This window comes from Lissotriton vulgaris, chromosome 6 (genome assembly GCF_964263255.1).
Source record: "Lissotriton vulgaris chromosome 6, aLisVul1.2, whole genome shotgun sequence".
Classification (NCBI taxonomy): Eukaryota; Metazoa; Chordata; class Amphibia; order Caudata; family Salamandridae; genus Lissotriton; species Lissotriton vulgaris.
In genome coordinates this window covers 785217167-785230676 of record NC_141694.1, presented here as the reverse complement: position 1 = coordinate 785230676, position 13510 = coordinate 785217167, and positions in this window count along the sequence as shown.

The following is a 13510-nucleotide window of genomic DNA, read 5'->3' as shown; positions in this document are numbered from 1 at the left end:
AAGCAACATTGAAGAAATATAGGATCATGTGAAGTAGAAAACAAGTACATGACAGGATATAGCACTGGGCATTATCCCTACATCCATTGTGCTCGTACCTGTCATTACTGCTGAGTGAGTGCCCAAGTCAAACTGGACTTTAGATCTGAAGAAAACAAATATTCAATTAAGTATCACACACACTAATCAGTGCTCAACAGGAATTTAATTACTGCATGAGCATAAAGATGCCTTACTTAATAACAAAACAGAACTCAACACACTGTGTCTGAAAGAATTGCATCTCACACAAAGATCATGGGCACAATAGTGGCTTACTAAGGTGTGAGATGAAGCTCAAATGGCAGCAAGACAAATACCTATGAGACAAACTCCCTGAATCTCAGCCTGAGAAGCTACAAGAGTCCTTTCCTTCCTTATGTCAATTCTGGAAGAAGAGTATTTGATAAAGAATAAACCATAGGAATAGGTGATCAAGTCCATCAACTAATGGACATGTTTGACACCTTTTGCCTTGATCAGAACTTCCAAAAGTTACAAACAAATGTACAGATTTGTAGTTTATTGTAGACAGAAGACAGGTGACTGTGACCCTCAGTCCAAGCATATTGACAAGATCAGAAAACAGTATAACGTGTGTTTCATCATGAAGTGATTGCTTCAAGGCTGTGAATGTGTACAAACATACAATCACTCAAATATATCTTAAAACATATACGTGTTACAGCGAATGTACATTACAACTGTAATCAGATGACCTTGGAAAGGAAGGGGCTTAATATACCTGTGCTCCCAAAAGATAAGAGGAGTTGGAAAATTAAAACACACAGTGGGTAACATCCAATTCAGAAATGTGCAAAAGACGATAGAAGTTAGGATGCTGCTATAGATAAACATAAGTGAAGTTACAAAAAACATGAAGTCAAGAATATTTAGACTGATGATCGCACAAAATTACTGTGTAGGTTCTATATTGTAGATGCAACACTTGGATTACCGTATAAACTGGAAATAGCCTGTATTCCTCCAGAGAGACCCCGTATGTTGCATAAGGTATATATACCTGCGTCAGTTATTAGCGAGAACCTTAGAGTGAAGATGACTGTATGCACTGTTTATATAATTGGCGTTTTCTTGTTTCAGGTCCTAATTCCCTGCTGCTCCTTCCCTTACCCCTCCCTCGCCTGATCCTCGAACACCCCGTATATTCTACTGGGGAATTGGAGACATCAGGAGTTGGACCATATCTCACCGCATCTGGATTCCGCGAAGCAAAACCTGACAGAATTACGCACCCACGAGTTACTGCTTCGCCCGATTCAGGTGTTCCGATTTTTTGCCCCCATGGAGGATGTCCTCTAGGCGTTGGGGATGGTCCAACAAGAATTAGCCGCTTCTAAAGCGGAAACGGCAGCACTTAGAGAAAAAGTAGACAAATTGGCCAGGAATCCTTTTGATGCTAGCCCTCCTAACCCACAGATACAAGTTACGGTACCACCCCCTATTCCTTTAGCAAGTCCTGAAAGATATGCTGGGGATCCCTTAAAAATTCAGGTATTCTTAACTCAGGTTATGCTGCACTTTACCTGTAAACCTGCCTCTTTTCCCAATAACCATTCCCGGGTAGCGTTTGCCATTTCGTACTTGGTGGGGGACGCAGCTAATTGGGCGGTTCCGTTGGTCAGGAATTACAATGCTGTCCTGTCACATTCAGGTCCGAATTCGAAAGGGTATTTGATAGAAGGGCTACCACTTTAAGTGCAGACAAAGAATTGTTGGAACATAAGCAGGGCAGGTCCGACTTGGTGACTTATTTGACCACTTTTAATCGGTTAGTGGCAGAAACAGCGTGGCCTGAAGAAAAGAGGATGTCATTGTTTTATCAGGGTTTGCGGGGCAAATTGAAAGATGTTCTGGCCAGATAGACCCGCAACCCACCACCTGCACTGACATGATTAATTTAACGCTAAGACTGGAATGCCGTATGGCAGAGAGAAGTGGTGAGAAGAAATGGGGAGGTTACTCCAGGACTGACAGAATGCCTCGGAGAATGGAAAGTAGCAGTGAGACAATGTCAGAACCCATGGAAATAGAGGCAATCAGAGCCCCGTTAACCAAAGAAGAGAGGGAGACCCGCAGAGTGCAAGGACTATGCATATACTGTGGGAAAAAAGGGCATTATGTACGAGACTGTCCTGCCAAACCAAAAAACTCAGGTACTTGGTTACCAATAAGAAGGTAACAGTATCCGCCTCAGTTCCGGTAGCTGTGGTAGGAGGGGATGCGGAGGATGAGAGGGTTTGGAGGCTCCCTTCGTTGGCGGCTACCACATTACAAGATACCGAACCACACATTGTGCTCTCTATGAGTCTTGAATGTGTTCAAAATATTTACCAGGTCGCAGTAATGATTTACTCGGGAGCCACTGGCAATTTTATTGACAGCGGGCTAGTGGATAGATTGGCAGTAGTGAGAGTTCCCAGAGAGACACCAGAGGAAGTGTCTCTAGAGGCTGTCGATGGTAAGACCCTGAAATCAGGGCTGATTAGAGAGCAAACGGAAGTTGACTGGTTGACGGTGGAGGTGGCACAAGGTAGCCATAGGGGAACAATGATGTTGAATATTATTGATGCTCCTCAATACGAAGTCATATTGGGGATGCCATGGCTGAGCCACCACAACCCGACTATAGATTGGAGAACAAAATTCATACAGTTCCTTTCAGGGGGGTGCGAGAACCATTTCGTTCAACGTCCCTTTCCCCAAGCTGCTGTCCTGTTAGGTCCTTTTGTTGTGGCTACAGTAGCTGAAAAAGAAACTGAATTGCCTTTAATGTATGAATCCTTTAGAGACTTTTTCTGTGAAACTAAAGCGGAACAGCTGCCCCCTCACCGAGAGTATGATTGTCGGATAGACCTGATAGAGGGGGCTACTATTCCTGCATGTAGGGTTTATGCACTATCAGTACCTGAAACTCAACATCTAAGAGAATACCTAGACCACTACATTGACATAGGCTTTATCAGGCCCTCACGTTCTCTGGCAGCTTCGCCACTATTTTTCATAGCTAAGGCGAACAGTGATTTAAGAGCCTCTGTGGACTACAGAGTGTTGAACAGGAACACTGTGCGCAATAGATACCCCTTACCCCTCATCTCAGTGTTACTCGATCAGGTGCAGAACGCTAAGATCTACACCAGGTTGTACTTTAGAGGGGCGTATCATCTGGTGAGGATACGTTCCGGGGATGAGTGGAAGACTGCCTTCAAGACCCGTTACGGTCTTTATGAGTATACTGTGATGCCGTTTGGGCTATGTAACGCCACTGCTGCGTTTCAGTATTTTCTCAATGACTTGTTGAAGGAGTTTGTGGATCTGTACGTGGTGGTATATATTGATGACATTCTCATCTATTCGGATGATGTGCAAATGCATGGAACACAGGTCATCAGTGTGTTGAGTAAACTGCGTGAGCATAAACTGTTCTGCAAGTTGAGTGAATGCGAGTTCGGAATGCGCAAGGTGGAATTTCTGGGGGTCATGCTCAGTCCAGAAGGGTTACAAATGTCTGAACGTAAGGTGAAGGTGGTGCAGGATTGGCCTGTTCCTAAGACAGTGAGGGATGTCCAATGATTCCTGGGGTTTGTGAATTATTATCGCAGATTTATTCTTCGCTTTTCCCAAGTAGCAGTTCCCCTTTCCAGATTGCTCAGAAAAGGAGTGCCTTTTGAATGGTCTGCTGAGGCGGAGGGGTCGTTCACTTTCCTTAAAAGAGCTTTCACCACAGCTCCAGTACTAGCACATCCCAGGCCTGAACATCCTTTCGTGGTGGAAGCAGATGCCTCTGATGAGGCTCTTGGGGCTATCTTGTCGCAGCGAGATCAGCATACTGGACAACTCCACCCCGTAGCCTTTCTTTCCAGTAAGTTGAACCAGGCAGAGCGAAACTACACTATCGCAGACAAAGAACTGCTGGCGATCAAAAAGGCGTTCCAGGAGTGGAGGCATTACTTGTGGGGAGCATGCTATCCAGTCACTGTATATTCTGATCACCGGAATCTGCAGTACATGAAATCAGCAAGGCATCTCTCACAACGCCAAATGAGATGGATGCTCTTCTTTTCTGAATATAACTTTGTAATCACCATTCGTACGGGAGCGGACAATTGTAAGGCTGACGCATTGTCAAGGCAGGATACTTTGGACTTAGCAGACAACAACAAAGTAATGGACGCCATCATTGAACCTTCCAAGGTGATATGCGTAGTACGAGTGGAGGATATCTTGGAAGGAATAAGGTTACACAAGACATGCGTAATGTGGGAAGACTGGGCCAAACAAGATGCATCGCATACAATGAAGCAGGGATTACCGTTCTGTGACAACAAACTCTACCTGCCTACTAAAGACCTGCAGAAAAAGGCTTTCGCGTGGTGTCATGTATCTCCTTTGGCAGGACATCCGGGAATAAGCAAAACACTCCGATTGATGCAACGGCATTTCTGGTGGATTTCATTGGGTAAGGATGTCCGGTCTTGGGTTTCCAGTTGTGAGGAATGTGCTAGAGCCAAACACGTTACTACCCGATAGAAGGGCAAACTTATACCCATGCCCACACCACAAAGACCATGGCAAAGCATCAGCCTGGATTTCGTCACAGGGCTACCATTGGATAAAGGATGTTCTGCTATCATGGTGGTGATAGACAGCCTTACAAATATGGGGCATTTTGTACCTTGTACCAACCTGCCCACAGCAGGGTAAACCGCTCAACTGATGCTGAGTAGTGTGATCCGTCTGCATGGCATTCCAAAAGTTATAGTATCAGGCAGAGGACCTCAATTCATTGCTCGTTTCTGGAAGACCTGGTGCCAGGCATTACACATAGACGTATCACTGTCCACAAGCTTCCATCCCCAGACAGATGGGCAGACCGAAAGGTTGAATCAGTCCCTAAAAAAATACCTTAGATGCTATGCGAAAGAGGCTCAAGAGTCATGGGTGTCGTTGTTATGGATGGCTGAACTTGCCTACAACAATGCTTGGCAGAGCTCGGTGGGTATATCACCATTCCGAGCCAACTACGGTTATGATGCGAGAATACTTTCTGTTACCATTCCGGTAGATGTCTCTACTCAACCGGCAGTATTGGATCAAGTAAAGTATCTACGCAGGGTACACAAAAGGTGCAAAGACATCTGGTACGAGCCAAGCAAATATACAAAAGGTGGGAAGATCGCCACAGAATTGACGGCCCAGCCTATAAGGTGGGAGACAGAGTATGGCTGTCTACAAGGAACATACGTTTTAAATTGCGCAGTGTGTTCCAACCTCAGTACATCGGCCCGTATACAGTGGTGAAGCAGATCAATCCTGTTGCCTACAAACTGAAGTTGCCGGTGACTCTGCAGATTCACCCCGTATTTCATTGTAATCTACTGAAACCCGCCTTCTCGGCAAGAAGGCGTGCTCCTCCTCCTGTGTGGTGTGATGGTAACCTGGAGTATGAGGTGAAGTGTATTAAGGATTCCAAGCTGAGGAGGGGCTCTTTGTGGTACTTGATCTCCTGGAAGGGGTATACGGCCAAAGATGATTCATGGGAGCCTCAACGTAATGTCCATGCTCCAGTGGCTGTCCGCGCCTTCCACAGACGGAATCCCTCAAAACCAGGTCCTAGGAGGCGCTAGGAGGGAGGGCCTACTGTCAGGATTGTCCCGTGATGGCGCTTACTTTGCTTACGAACTACAATTCCCGTCATGCATTGGGGCGGAGGAAGTACATCAGACGTCATTAGACGGACGTCAATGTGCGTAATTCTGTTTTGCTGTTTCACCGCGGTTGGGCTCGTATGAGCGAAGACGTACCGGCGGATGGGGTTGGTAACGATCTCTGCCTACCTTGGAGAATTCCTTCTAGCGGATCCGTGAGTACCGCGGCGGCTGCCGCGTTGACATTGCCTTGCTATTTCTACGCCAGGTATGGCTGGATGTTTACCCGCACCTACCCACTTCTGGATTTAAGGCGAATGCTTGTGTTGAATGCTCGTGAAGGTTAACGAGCATTTTGAGGATACTGGTACAATGCGGAGCTCAGTGGTATTAAGTCACCACACGTTACCGTGTAGGTCCTCACTCAGTGAATTAATATTAGTGGAGCGTGGTGGAAACAAGGAGCCACACGTTACCGTGTATTCCTTTCACCTTTCTGTTTCATTTCACATAGCGGATCGTGGTGGTAACAGGGTGCCACACGTTACCGTGTATGTTCCATTTAACCCCCAATATTACGGCGGAGCATTGTGGTAATATTATACCACATGTTACCGTGTAGATCTCGAACATTTTGATCTCTCCTAGCGGAACTTGGTGGTACCAGGGTGCCACACGTTACCGTGTTTGTTCCTAATTTGGATGTTATTTACATAGCGGAGCGTACGTGGTATCATGGCGCCACACGTTACCGTGTATGTGAACTTTCTGTTAAGCGCTGTACTTACCTGATATTCGTGGCAACTGAGAGATCCACGCTTTTACAAGTTCTAATTGTGGAGGAGCTATCCCACTTTTGTTTGGAGACTTTTCCAGTGTCTAGTATTTTGACTGTGTCTATTATGTAGGAGTTCTACAACCCTTTAATTCCTTATTTGAGTTGAAGATAGGAAGGAACTCAAAGGGTGAATATTATTTGAACATCTTTTGCCTGACTAGGGAAGGAAGGATCCTTCTAGCTTATTGCCCAGCAGAACCCCCTTGAAGCATAGCTATTGCTAGGATGGTCTATTCCAGATCTGGGTATGTGTGAGAGTACTATAAGATGTTTGATTGTTTGCATCTGTAATTTAGAGTATTAACCTGTGTGGGTTCTATATTTTAGATGCAACACTTGGATTGCTGTATGAACTGGAAATAGCCTGTTCAACCAGAGAGACCCCGTATGTTGCATAAGGTATATATACCTGCATCAGTTATTAGCGAGAACCTTAGAGTGTAGCTGACTGAATTCACTGTTTATATAATTGTCGTTTTCTTGTTTCAGGTCCTAATTCCCTGCTCCTTCCCTTACCTTTCACTCGCCTGATCCCTCGAACACCCCGTATATTCTACTGGGGTGTTGGTGATGAATATGTGACATATTTCTGCAAACAAATACCCCGTATACCATCCCTCCGCAATTATCATTCCGCAAAGACAAACACCCCACAAATTATCACAACGCAAACCTTTACAACGACTATGCCTTTACCACGCATGCCATTACAACGCAAAGGCATGCATGTTAAAGGTATACTCATTGTAAAAGTTTTAAAGGTAAGTGTGTGTACCCTACCCTACCCTACCCTACCCTACACCCTAATGTAGTACCCCTGCACAACCCACCCTCGACACACAGTCCTTTTCCTACAATAACACTACCCAGCAAAACCCCCTAACACTACCATAAACCACTTTTCTTCCCTACACAAACACTACAACACTACCTGTGGGAGCGCGGGTTTGAAAAAACAGGCGTGGAGGCTGCAATAAAGGTTTAGAAATGGATTTATTGGTTGTAGAGGGAAGTGAAAAGGGTTGGATGGTTTGAGTTTCTTCTTCCTCTGACGATTCCCGTGAAGAGCCGGATGAACTGGAGGCGTGCAAAGTTGATTTCTTGCCCTCTGGTTCTTCTGGACCGGGTTGGTTTTTCCAGAGGCTCATAGAAGGATAGAAACAAACAATATAGGGGTATCGTCAGAATGGAGCTCTTGTATACATGTGGAAGTTCTTATCCCTTCACCACACCGTTGTGACTTTGCAGAGATTACCACAGTGACAGGATGGTACTGAGTTTTCCTTGTCTCGATATGGGAAAGTGGGGACGGTATTTTTAAAGTGCCTAGGGTAAAGGGACTCTGGTAGCGTGTGAGTTTAAGTGTCTAGGAGAGAACCCTGGGTATTTGGCTGTCTAGTTTGAACACATTACACACAAGGTACAAGTGATACTCCGTTGTGCTCTCCCCTCCCGTTAACACCTCCCGCACCCTCCCTCTGTGACCCTGAGCCGGTTACACTCACCGACCCCGCCGTAACTCTCCTCCGAGTTACGGCCACCTTCCAGCCTCCTCCGGACAACACCAGTCCTCCGACCAGCTTTCCTCTCCGTCGTCCTGGTTTTTGGTATCCTCCAAATCGGGTCCCGCGTCTTCTCTCTCGGGTCCCGCGTCTTCTCTCTATGGTCCCGCGTCTTCTCTCTCGGGTCCCGCGTCTTCTCTCTCAGGTCCCGCGTCTTCTCTCTCGGGTCCCGCGTCTTCTCTCTCCTGCCCCGTCCTGCGACCTCGTACTCCTTCCGTGTTCTCTCTCCCCCCAGCGTTCTGACCCTGCGTGCTTTTCACTGGTTCGCCCTTCACCCTTCCGGGGTATGGGGGTTGAACTTCCGGTTCAAACCGATGACCGGTATCTGCCTGTGGAAACACGGGAGACGAACATGGTCGTTGTAGTCCCCATGGACGCATCTGCATATTCCGGGTAAGTGCAGACTCTTCCTCACATCCCCTTTCCCTTGCTGTCCTTCTTCTAGGGAAGCTATTCTGAGGATATCTAGACAAGTAATCCGCGTTCCCTTGATTTTTCCCTTTTCTGTGCCTAGTGAGAAATCTGTACGGTTGTAAGGAAAGAAACCACCTTAGGAGTCTCTCGTTGTGGCCTTTATTCCTTGCTAGCCACTCTAATGGGGCATGGTCTGTAAATAGGACAAATTATCTTCCCTCCAAATAGTACCGGAGTGATTCTATTGCCCATTTAATAGCAAGAGCTTCTTTTTCGATGGTAGTATAATTTTTTTCCCGAGGGAAAAGTTTACGACTTATGTACAAGATGGGTTTTTCTCCTTGTGGTGTTTCTTGCGATAAGACAGCTCCCAATCCTAAGTCGAAAGCATCGGTTTGTAAAATGAAAGGACGGGAATAATCAATGCTGATCAGAACTGATTCAGAGGTTAAGGAGTTTTTTAAGGATTCAAATGAGCGTACCACTTCAGCAGGGGGAGATTGTAAGATCTCTTCCGTTCGTATGTTTTTCTGAAGCAGATCCGTTAAGGGAGCTGCTGTTTGTGAAAAACCAGGGATAAACCTTCGGTAATATCCCAATAAACACAGGAAGGCTCCCAAGTCTTTTTTGTCCTGGGGAGTGGAATCTGGGAAATGGCAGACAATTTGGATGTTTGAGGTCGTATGACTCCTTCACCTAAAAGGTATCCTAAGTACTTAACCGTTTGGGGTGCCAAATGACTTTTGGTGGGATTGATTCGTAAGCCATGAACTACTAGAGTTTTTACCACTTGGGCAAGGTGAGCCAAATGCTGGTCCCAGGTATCACTGTATATTATGATATTGTCAATGTAAGCTCCAGCATAGGTCTCATGGGACTTGAGCATCATATTCATGGCTCGCTGGAACGTTGCAGGGGCTCCATGTAAGCCGAAGGGTAGCATTTTGAAATGGTATAACCCATCCGGGGTTGAAAAAGCCGTCTTTTCTCTGTCTTCTCTTTTTAAAGGGATTTGCCAGTATCCTTTACACAAGTCTAATGTGCTAATGTACTTCGCTTTTCCAATCCTTTCCACCATTTCGTCTACTCTTGGAAGAGGATAAGTATCGAATTCAGAGATTTTGTTTCCTTCCCTGAAGTCAATGCAAAGTCTCACCGATCCATCTGGTTTTGGAACTAACACTATAGGTGAGTTCCATTCGCTTTTGGATGGCTCGATAACATCCAGCTGCAACATCTTCTCTACCTCTTCCCGTATGACCTGTCGGCGGGTTTCTGGTATTCGGTATGGTCTCAGTCTTACCAGTTTACCTGGAAGAGTTTTGATGGCATGTTCAATGAGATTGGTCGTTCCAGGGGAAGTGGAAAAAAATGTTGATAATGGTTGTAAAACCTTTGTCAGATCTCGTGACAACATCTCAGGTAATTCGGGATCAAAGCACTGTTGAAAAAGAGGGATTTGGGGTTCTGCACTGTTCACTGACACAGGGACAGGTCCCTCCCATTTCTTTAGTAGATTCACATGATATATTTGTGATATCTTTTTCTGTGAATCTGTCTCTATCCTATAGGTCACTGGGGTTACCTGTTGAATGACTTTGTAGGGGCCCTGCCATTGACCCAACAACTTATGGTCTGAAGTTGCCATCATAAGCAACACGAGGTCACCTATCTGAAAGGACCTAGGTTTAGACCCTTTGTCGTACTGTTTCTTCTGTGCACTTTGTGCATTCTCCAGATTATTCCTAACAATACTCTGAATTTGTCTCAAGTGCGTTTTTAGGTTTGATACATATTCGGGTAGTGGTTTGTTATCATTTCGTTCAGTTTACCACTGTTCCTTGGCCATATCAAGTAAGGTACAAGGTGTATAACCATACAGTAATTCAAAAGGGGAATATTCTGTGCTCTTTTGTTCTTTGCATCTAATGGCAAAAAGTGCCAAGGGTAGAATGTCCTCCCACTTTCGAGCCTCCAAATCCAACAGTTTCTTTAAAGTAGTCTTAATGGTGGCACTATACCTTTCAACCAACCCATCTGTTTGAGGGTGATAGGCTGAAGTTCGGATTTGTTTCACTCCTAATTGGGTACAGATGACTTTCATCATTTTGGAAATAAAGGGTGTTCCCTGGTCAGTTAGAATTTCTTTTGGGAAGCCTACCCTGGAAAAAACATTAATCATAGCCTTTGCAATATTGGTGGTGTCGGGTCTACGTAGGGGTATGGCCTCTGGGAATCGGGTAGCATAATCCACAAACACTAATACGTATCTACACCCACTTCTGGACGGCAACAAAGGTCCAATAATGTCCATGCCAACCCTTGAGAAGGGTTCATCTATGATGGGAAGTGGTTGTAATGGTGCTCTTGGGGGTTGATAGCGGCTATGTTTCTGACAAACCGGACATTCCCTGCAATATCTCTTGACCTGTTGGTATATGCCCGGCCAATAGAAATTCTCCAGGATAGTTTTCTCTGTCTTGTCTGTTCCAAAGTGTCCCCCCAATAGATGGCTATGAGCAAGATACAATACTTTCTCTCGGAATGGATTTGGAACTAGCAATTGGGCATTCTGACCTGGGTTACTCTTTCTATATAATAGGCCATTTTTAACAAAACTCCTTCCGCGTTCTCTCTCCCCCCAGCGTTCTGACCCTGCGTGCTTTTCACTGGTTCGCCCTTCACCCTTCCGGGGTATGGGGGTTGAACTTCCGGGTCAAACCGATGACCGGTATCCGCCTGTGGAAACACGGGAGACGAACATGGTCGTTGTAGTCCCCATGGACGCATCTGCATATTCCGGGTAAGTGCGGACTCTTCCTCACACTACCTTAATACACTACCCCTACACGACCTACACTACACAAACACCACATCACTACCCTACACTATACAAACACTACCCTAAACCCTAAAACACTACCCTACACTACACAAATGCTACAACACTACCCTAAACCCTAAAACACTACCCCGGCATGACCCTACACTACACAAACACTACAACACTACCCTAAACCCTAAAACACTACCCCTGCATGACCCTCACTACACAAACACTACAACACTACCCTAAACACTAAAACACTACCCCCAGCATGACTCTACACTACACAAACACTACAACACTACCCTAAACCTTATAACACTACCCCCAGCACGACCCTTCACTACACAACCACCACAACACTACACTACACTACACAAACACGACACTACACTACACAATCACTACCCTAGCACGACCCCCCACCCCTAAAAAAGGAACCCAAACCCCCTTACCTCTCTCTTGTCGTGGTTCCACACTCCTCCTGGTTCCATCTTCATGAAGTCTGGTTTTTTTTCACAACGCGTGTGCATTTACCATACATGCCTTTACAACGTAATTCATTGTAAAGGCATGCGTGGTAAATGTACAAGCGTTGTGAAAAAATGCTGAGTGTTGGCATGCGAGGTCAATGACCTCGCGGAGTAATGGTATGCGGGCTGAAAGTCTGCGGAAAAAAAGATGCGGAGTAAACGTTGATTACTGTTGGTGATATCAGGAGGTGGATCATATCTCGCCGCATCTGGATTCCGCAAAGCAAAACCTGACAGCATGCCCTACCTCTCCCATAGGATAACATTGTGTTACCTTAGTACATTTAATAAGTGCTAACTTTCAACTGGGAGCAAATAGGAATTTTGGGTCTGATTCACAGAACTAATTTAAGACAAAATCCTAAACTTACTACCATTTTCACATTTCACAGAAGGCACTTACTCATTTTGGTATTCACAGAAGACACTTACTAATTTCGGTATTCACAGAAGTTAGGAGTCCTAACTTTAGGACTCCTAAATGCATTCGGTGAATACCGAAAGTCGTAAAATTAGGATTTTTCTCAATTTATTAGTAGTAAAGTTAGGACTCCTAACTCTAGGACTCCTAAATGCCTTCTGTGAATACCGAAAGTCTTTAAATTAGGATTTTTCTCAACTTTACTACTACTAAACTGAGAAAAATCCTAATTTTAAGACTTTTGGTATTCACAGAAGGCATTTAGGAATCCTAAAGTTAGGAGTCCTAACTTTACTACTACTAAATTGAGAAAAATCCTAATTTAAAGACTTTTGGTATTCACAGAAGGCATTTAGGAGTCCTAAAGTTAGGAGTCCTAACTTTACTACTACTAAATTGAGAAAAATCCTAATTTAAAGACTTTCGGTATTCACAGAAGGCATTTAGGAGTCCTAAAGTTAGGAGTCCTAACTTTACTACTACTAAATTGAGAAAAATCCTAATTTTAAGACTTTCGGTATTCACAGAAGGCATTTAGGAGTCCTAAAGTTAGGAGTCCTAACTTTACTACTACTAAATTGAGAAAAATCCTAATTTTAAGACTTTCGGTATTCACAGAATGCATTTAGGAGTCCTAAAGTTAGGACTCCTAACTTCTGTGAATACCAAAATGAGTAAGTGCCTTCTGTGAATACCAAAATGGTAGTAAGTTTAATATTTTGTCTTAAGTTAGTTCTGTGAATCGGGCCCATTGAGTTTGGTGTCTAAAGAATTGTAATTTAAAATCATCTATAATGGTAAAGTTGGATTTTAAGTCACAATTCTCGAAATAGGACTTTTAAAAAATTGCCATTTTCTTGTCCCATCCATTTGGTGCCTTCAGCCTGTATCATGGGTCACATGACTAGATGTAGCTGGCAGTTGGTCTCTGTGTATTGCTTCCAGACAGTGTGACGAAGGGGGAATAGGTGTTGGTAGGATGGACCATCTTTGAGTTCATAGGCGGGTGGAGCTGTCTCCTACCACACTTGCACATTACAAAGCTGTTGCCTTGGCACACTCACAAAGGTTTAGACATTAGTCTTTTGTGTCCCCAGACAATCTGGGGCCAGGGCGGGGAGGCAGGAAATTCCTAACACTACTTCAAAGCTGGCACTTGAGACCCAACTCTTCAGCACACCTCTGGACCTGTGGATACTACAGAAGA